The sequence below is a fragment of the Lynx rufus genome, unplaced genomic scaffold (genome assembly GCF_022079265.1).
Source record: "Lynx rufus isolate CCGP_SWC_20201006 ecotype Redwood Valley unplaced genomic scaffold, mLynRuf1.p SCAF_7, whole genome shotgun sequence".
Classification (NCBI taxonomy): domain Eukaryota; kingdom Metazoa; phylum Chordata; class Mammalia; order Carnivora; family Felidae; genus Lynx; species Lynx rufus.
Window position 1 is genome coordinate 107884685 of NW_025814889.1, and position 8617 is coordinate 107893301.

The following is an 8617-nucleotide window of genomic DNA, read 5'->3' on the forward strand; positions in this document are numbered from 1 at the left end:
TTTCTGCATAGTAAAGTATGTAGTGAGGATTGATCTTTCTTGATAGGGGGTGCTTTCTTTCTGCTAATGTAAGTGAAGTTTCTTTTACCTGCCTTAGCAACTAAATCGTGCTGTTAGACTCAAAATATCCTCAGATCTTTAATGTATGGACCCTTATAAGCCTCGCTTCCCCTCTTCTGCATTTACTTTCTTAACCTTAATTTTAAACTTTGTATTCGTCTCCGTTGACTTAATTCCACTATTCCACCTTCTCCAGAATATCTGCCTCCCAATTTTTCTTGTATTCTCAATCTTCATTCCTCTTAAGAATACCTACTTTATCAAACTTTGTAAGTGCAATATCTATCTATATTTGAGCTTTTGGAGAAAATATTGAATAAAGGACCATGTTTAATAGAAAATACTTGAGGGAATTTTTAAAAAATGATTTAAAGGATTCTAGTGTTCACTGATGGAACTAAAAAGTTGCATGAGATACTTAGAGAAGCCCTTCATTCTATTCCATCAGCCTCCACTCTGACTCAGCAGTTAGAGACACCCACAGAAGCTTATGTAGCTTAAATGAGACATTCATTGCTTATAGACCTATTTTATTTCATGAAAAATAAAATTACACTGATAAAGGTTCTTTTATTCATTTTCCCAAGATTTATATTACTTTTTAAACTTGGAGACAGTATTCAAAGTTATATTAACATTAGAAATGCAGTTGTATTAACATGCAGAATTAAAGGATATTCTTAAAACAGAATAATCCATTATTGAGATTTTGCTTAATTCAAGTGTTGAACAATTATTAATGTAGCAAAAGAATGACTGTAAGTCCCTCTACCCAAAAGTAGCACATGTGAATCAAATACAGTGCCAAAGAAATAATTTATTAAATGTTAATCAGAAATGAACTTTATTTGAAATATTTGAATTCCCTAAAAATAGCTGCATTAAAGAGATTCCCCCAAAACAAGTTCCTTTTAAAATTAAAATCTTCCTTAAGAACACAGCTCATCCTACATACATATATATATATTACATATATATAATATATATATTATGTAATATATATAATATATATATAATATGTATATTGCACAAGTGGTCGAAATCTCACAAAAAGTCTAATGTAAATGAATTGTTTACAGCCATTATTTTCTTTTTGGTAACTTGAAAAAGAAACGCTTCCTTAAGTATTTGAAAGAATAGCAGTAAATTTTCATTGCTTGTTATACTTGAACTTTATTGCTAAACTGTGCATTCATGAGGTTTTGTTATCTCAGAGCGCAAACTGTGAAGGTAGCAAAGTGTTTAATTGCTCTGACTTCATAACAAAGGAACATGTGATGTGGGAGCTGGAAAAATGACGTAATCCGCTGATGTCCTGGGGATTCCTTTTTAGCACAAGCCTTTGAATGTGTTGGGCTATCCCCTGCTCTAGGGGTAGTGCGTCAGCTCTGTTTAACAAAAAGGATATCAAAATTACAGTAAAGGTTAAGAAACGCTTACTGTAAAACAGGATCTTAAAAGGGACTAGACTATTGCCTGCTGTTTAACGTATTCACCAGGAACCTCTTGCAGTCAGGCTGAAACCTGGCTTTCCCCAACCAGGAAAGGGGCTCACTCGCTGTGGAAGGCAGGTAGAAAGAAGAGTGATGTGTGCGTTACTTTACATACATGCATACACGCTGTCCAAAAGGGTTAGTTACAAGTCTTCTGCTTTATCCCCTAAATCTGCAGCAATTTGCGATATGGATTAATTCTGATCGCCAACTTGTGAAACAAAAAGGGCACTGTCCTTAGCAGGGGACGGTTGGATGATCTATTTGCCAATATCAATATTTGGATGGAAAGCTTAAAATATGTTGTTTTTCCAAGAGTTAGACTTTAAAGGAGGGAAAGCACCACTGGTGAAATATTAGCAGCAAATCGGTTAACCACTAACTTCTTTCTGTAGTCGTGGAGGCGCTTTTAAGTTTGCAGGAGAAGCGAAACTTCATTCTCTTTGCTCAGAATAGAGACTCCCCCACACATGCGCTCCTAACCGCAGCGTCGTCCCGGCCGTAGGTGACTTCGCACGCAGCCTGGAGGTCAAAGCAGGCGCCGTTTGGAGACTCTGACTTCACCCCGCGGGGCAGGCCAGGGCAGTCCCCTGCGGCTCCCCCGGGCCAGCAGCCCGGACGGTCGTCCTACGCCGAGGTGCGCACCAGGTGGCGGCCCACCGGTGTAGGGGGGCGCCCCGACTTGCCCCCGGGGAGTTTGCTCCGCTCACAGCCTGTGCACAACTTCCCGACAGGAGAGCTTTGGCGTGAGGCCGAACTGCGACAGCCACCGGGCTAGGTAGGGCACGGGATCCGGGGTGCGGTCTGAGGGGCAGGGACGCCGCGAGCGGCCACTGGTCGCGCCTGCATCCCAAGGAGGGGCGGCCCGCGGGCTCGGCTTTCCTTCTGCGAACCGCAGAGTGCATTTGGTTCCCCAAATCTGCGTACGACACTTCGCGAATTAAAGCACACTTATCAAAATTCACATCAGGAATCCACGTTTGCCAGGGGCGGACAGGACAGGTTGGGAGGAGAAGACAGTGAATCTTTACCTTTCCCTATAGTTCTTTAATGGTTTTTCGAATAAAAGAGTTGGCGCTCTCTCCCCTCTCTCTGAATAATCCTGGGTGTAACGAACACGTTTGTGTTTTTCTTCCTTCTGTCGAATCTGTAAAGCACCGCGGCAGAGAGGTTAATCCAGACTGCGCGTGGTTTTCAGCAGCTCCCGACGAGGTGCGTTCTAAGCGCACCGCTTGGTCCTGCGAGCCCTGCGCTTTTCCGGTCCCGCGAGGTAAAGGGTACTCGTGGGCGGGGGACAGGTACAGTACGTGGGGGTCTATCTCACAGAGAGACAGCTGCTTTCTGTCTGGACCTGCGTCGATTTCGTCTCTTAATCGTAACCCCTGGTGGGGGTTGCTTAATGACCGTGGACTTTTACACTTACGTTGTATACAATTCCAGGGCAAAGGGGAAACGTCCGTCGTGTTATTTTGCCTCTGTCTATATTGAGACGTGCTTTAAGTCGTTACCTGAAACGTGAAAACGTAATGCGTGGATGTGTATGCACAACATCTCAAAGAGAAGCAGCCCTTGTCTTTAAGACTTATCCACATAATCAGCAGGAAAAATGGACCTAAAATACATTGGATGGAACTTTAAACAACTCCTACTTCAGATGAAATGGTGGGCGGCGTGTTATAGGCGAATGATTAATTGCCAGTAAAATCTGAACAGAAATTCAATACAGCTTAGTGTAATTATAAACGATTTAAAAGCACATATGTCCTAGAAGAGATCTTACTTGAACGCTCTTTTATTTTATCGTATTCACAACTTCCTGGAGCGATGGTAACAGCTATAGTGAGAAATAAAGGTGACTCCATTATCGTGGCTGAATTATGACGTTTTTATGTTTGCAATAAAATACATTTCTCTAGCAAATGTAAACAATGTCATAGTAAATGTAAACCATGACATGTTGGATAAGTCAAAATATTTCCACGTGGGGAAAAGTCTTAGATTTTTTAGATTTAATTTGGACCCTTTAAGAAAACAGAAGTCAAATCCATTTCTCTATTTAAGAAAAGGGCAACTATGTGAAAAACTATTACTGAAACAAGTTGAAACTCAAAAACAAGCACAGGTCTTTGAAAAATCACGTGAGTTTCTAAAATACCAAAATACTTAATATTACTATTGAAATCACAGGTAAATTTAATCTATTGTAGTTGAGAGCTTTGTAACAGGACACTTGACAGACTGACAGGATTGATTAAAATCCAAGTAATTTCCTTTCCAATGGAAAGACAGAAGCTTCAAAAACGTGACGAAGTTACAAATTAGTCTGTAGGTATGTTTTCTGGAGTAGACGATGATAGATTGGGACATGCATTTAAAAGAAAAGCTTAAATAGTTCTTCGTGCATGTATGTATTTTTATTTTGATGGAAACCTCTTGAGCTGCTTCGTTGCAAAATATATTTCTGTATCTGTTATGTCTTCAGAGCTGTGGGGAGGCTGAACATGAAGCCAGGAAGGGAAAACAGCAGCAGAGCACACACAAACACGAAGCCACCTGGCTTCTTGCCATCATACATGACATTCAATTATTTTAGTGCTTTTTCATGAAGTATTCCCTCCACCCATCTTTCCTTCCCCTCCCCAGACCCTTGCTTTTCTACATTTGGCATGGTTCATCTGATTCAGCACGCATTGTTCCTAGCTGTACTTAGCAATATGCCTCAAACTCTGGCCACAAAAAGAAAGTGCTAAGACTAAAGTTCTTGCAACGCTATCTTGACAGTCCCACTATTGCTATAGTAAGTGTGACGTTTCTTTCAATACGTTGAGAAAGAAAGGAACTAGAGTGATCTACACATTGTTTCAACTGCAGCTTTGATGTATGTACTCAAAATATTTTTCATTTCCCACAATATATTCTCTTGGGGGAGGGGAGCATTAAAAGCAGCTTTTGGACCGTGAGAATTTTTTTTTAATATAAAATAAGTCAAGCTGACAGAGAGCCAATCTCTTATCTGAACTTGACTTATCTGAATTTACATGTGTGTGTCCCTGTCTGAGGGAATCAAATAGTTATTTCAGCGGACCTCTCAACGAGTTTTAACTTACTCAATTACTTCAATTCTAGGCTCCAAAGGGAGCTAAATAAAGAAAAAAAAAACCCCACCCCAAATTGCTGTGTTTGGGGAGTGGGCATCTAACAACAACAGCAACAACCACAAACTGATTGCAGGAATGTTAGATGTAACTTCAAATCAGAGCGTCAGAGTCATTTCGCAAAATAACCTTTCCCCTGTTAGCATCTGATGGTGCCAGGGGAATGAGGAGAAAACAGTGTTTTGGAAGAGGGTGGCACTTGAATCTACAGTAGGTCTGAAGCCCATCCTTTGGCTTTCTGGACTGGACACATTACATATTGACGCCTTCCGCAGGCATGCGCTTCATTCCCATCAAGGACATGTGACCGAACAAATGTCAATGTCTACCCAGCACTCAGAGGGCTGAAGGAGCTGGCATCCTAAGATGTTCTAAGTTTTGTGAGGCTTTAAAAGAAATTGCTGGCTCCCCATCTCCGTCCCTTTCCTACCCACACTTTCCACCATGCCCATTGAGAAAGTTCAGATTTGAAGGAAGCAAAGGAGAAAAGGAGCTACAGAAGCTTTATTCCTTATTTCTAGTAGATTTCTTGACTGACATGAAAGATGGGGAGCAGAATCCTGAGTTTAGAACCAGGCGTAGAGTGCAGAGAGAAACAATACCCTCAAAGACAAAATAGAAAGGTGGGGCAAAGAAGGGAACGGTAGCCTGGGGGTGTTGGACTGAGCCTGCTGAGATAAAATCCCTATTAGGACCTGGCTTAATAAACTGGGTCTTACTTGCCAGCTGATGGTTCCTCAGAACACTGACCCCTGGAGTCCTGGCCAAGCCGACTGGTTGGAATTCAGAGTTGGGATAAGGAATGAGGATTAGGAGGGGTTTTAAAAGCCTGCTGAGGAGAGAAGAGTTATGCCCGGTTTGGGGAGAAAGTATGTATGGAAGTGCTAAGGTCAGTTGCCAAGAAAGTTATCCTCAAAGCATCAAGCAGAAAAAGCCTAGGTAGATCTCACAGAAGGAGAGAGACCCTCCGATCTAATTTCAGCTCTCTTCATTTAATGAGTATTATTTTAATTAGCATTATTCTAAATGTATTATTAAAGCTCCAATGGCTAGAGCTGTGTCATTACCATAAACTCCTTCTCAAACTCTCAAAATCTATTTAATGCAGCTTTTGGCAACCAGAGACCCAATTTCTTGCCAAAAGCTGCAGATTAAGCATTCGTTATGGGAGTCTGCCATTAGCTGTTCCTTCTGTTATGGGCACAAGTGGTTACATGTCTCAAAACACACAGCATTCCGTGTAACAGATTTGCATTTGCAGGAGGCTCCAGGGATATTAAGTGTGGTTGGTAACACCTTGCACCCATCGGTCCAACCACTACCATCAGAAATGCGTTTGAGGTATGGGATAGGAACGGTTTACTCAACAGCTATCCTCCTTGGCTCCCCTGTAGTTTCCTCTATGAGCTGGATCTTTATTGGTATACGAGTACTCTAGAGCTTGCATCATATGTCTTTCATTTAAACTACATCGAATGTTTTTCAGGAAATTTAGGGCTCTTAAGACGCATATTTATAAACAAGCTGACAGAGCTCTAGGACATAACTAAGTTTATAGCTAGGAGTTGTTTGTATATTTCCTCAAGTCAGCAAGGCGTTATTCTTGCTGCTGTTAAAAATTTAAAAACTTATTAAATGACCGTTTCTTTTATCCTCTCCATGTTTATTATAGAAAGTCAGACTTTCAGAATATCTCTGCAGGTAAGGTACAGAGGGGATTAGGAGAGAATCAAAAATCATCAACCCACACAGAAATGAGTGGATAACTCGACACCCAACTTTCCGACTAGGGCAGGTAGAAAGTGCCCAGGAAACACATTGTTGCTAGTCAGTCTTAAACGCGGTCCAGACGCCTAGGGCACCCGCCTGCGTTTCCTTTTTTTTTTTTTTTTTTTTTTTTTTTTATTCCTTCTGCCGTCGATGCCAGGATTATTCCCGCGCCTCCTTGCAGTCTGGCTATCTCCTGGAGCGCAATCCCGGAAATTTTTTCTTTGACCGTTCCCACTTGAGATTTAACATTTCGCTGTAGGTGCCGGTTGCAAGTCTCAGGAGATAGCAGTAACAATACAGAAAGAGCCATATAATTCCAGGAGTAGTGTCAACTCTCCAGAACCCGACAGCTCGCTCAAGGCCATGCTGAGCGCGGCGCCACGTGAACTGAGCTGGTGCCCCCACCCCTCCTCGGAAGAAGCGTCCTGGAAAAACAGAGGCTGTTGCTCCGGGCCACCCGCTCCCGCTCCGTTCGTCCCGATCTGGGTGTTCAGGGCCGGCACGCTTCTAGGGCAGTGCTAAGGGGCAGCTCAGAGGTGCGCAGCGTTCCATGGTCGTTCCTCCGAGGCTGCGGCCTGCCCTGGCCTCGAAGAGGCTCTACCAGGGAGTCTTGGGCCAGCCAATGCCCCAAAAGAGGCTGGAAATTCTCGAACCCATCCGACGCCTGCCAGAGTTGGACCTGGCCTCACCACTCGCAGAATCGGGGCTGCCCAGTTTGCCCAAGGCCGCGGCGTCGGTGCCAGGCTGGCCTGGGGAAACGCTACGGGCGCTGCGGAGGCCTGTGCAATAAAGGCTGTCAGGACCCTCGAAAAGAGTCCTCCTTGGGAAGGTGCAGTCCACAGACCCCAACTTGTGGGACCTTTTCACCAAATTTGCCAGTTCAAGAGCCTGTTGCAAATGGCTGCCTCTTCGTGCCCAAGGCGCTGAACACATTTCCCTCAGACGCCGCGGGCTTCTCGGAAGCCAGGGTCAATCGCAAAGCCACACGTAGGAGGTTTCAATCCAGCAGTGCCTTCCTGCCCTCAGGGAGCTGCCAGCTCCCCACCCACCCTAGCATCACCCCGGGGCCGAGCGAGGCCCTGGCCCGGCCGGCGCCCGGAACGCCGCGGCGCTTGTGCGCCCAGGTCTTGCGCGCCCCTCGCTCCCCACACGCGCTGTTCACAGGGACTCCGCCGCCACTCTTTAAAACATAATTGTTTTAAAAACCAGGCGGAAGGCCTTCCTCTTTCATAAGCCCCTTTGTGTAAAGAGCCTCCCCCCCCCTCCCGCCCCCGGCCTACACTAAAGGGCCCTTTGGAGGAGGCACTTTTCCTAGTAGGTTTTCTTAATCTGGATCTAATGATAAAACCGTGGACCAAGGGGAGCGGTGGGGAGGAGAGTGAGGAAAGGGATTGGTATTGGCATAATGCTTTCAATGCCCCTTGCTCAGCTCCCCTCTCCCACCCGTCGCCAGCACGTCCACACGCCGCGGCATTCCAGAAAGAAAGGAAAGGCCATGGGCTCCTAAGCGCCAAGAGCACCGGGACGCCGAGCTCCTCCGGGTTAGAAGCAGAGCGGCCCCTCCACCACCGCCAACCCAGTTAAGAGCTGCCAATGCTTCTGGCTTCTAGGGATTCCGATTTATGTGGATCTTCCACATAAACGATTTACGGATGAAATGAAAGCCCTTTAAAGCAATACTTCCTTTCAAGTTCTTAAGACGCCTCTAAATCTTTCTGGTAGTGAGTGGCCGGCGTGGGGGCGGGGTGGGGACCGGGTGTCGGGCGGGCTGCCCGGAAGGGCGCAGAGAGTGGGGAGTGGAGGGTTAACTGCTTTGCGATCTCACCAAGCTCTTCCGAAATGCCATTCCACTGTCGCGGCGACAATGTTTCTGGGTGTCGGGGCCTCGTCCCTCCTGGCATTTGTCTGAAATGGAGCTGTCTGTCTAACCTAGGCCTGGACGCGCCCTGCGCGGGGAAGTGAGGGAAGGTGGGGGCAGGGTGGGGGCGGAGGGGGGGGGCCGGGGTGGAGTTAGTCGCCTGCCTATTTTCATATTCATTAGAACTGGGAGGTTGCCCGAAGAGCCCAGCTGAGTTTCAAGATATAAAAGCGACTTCGGGTGCCCCCTTTCCAGCCGGGACGTATTAAAGGGCTCGGAGC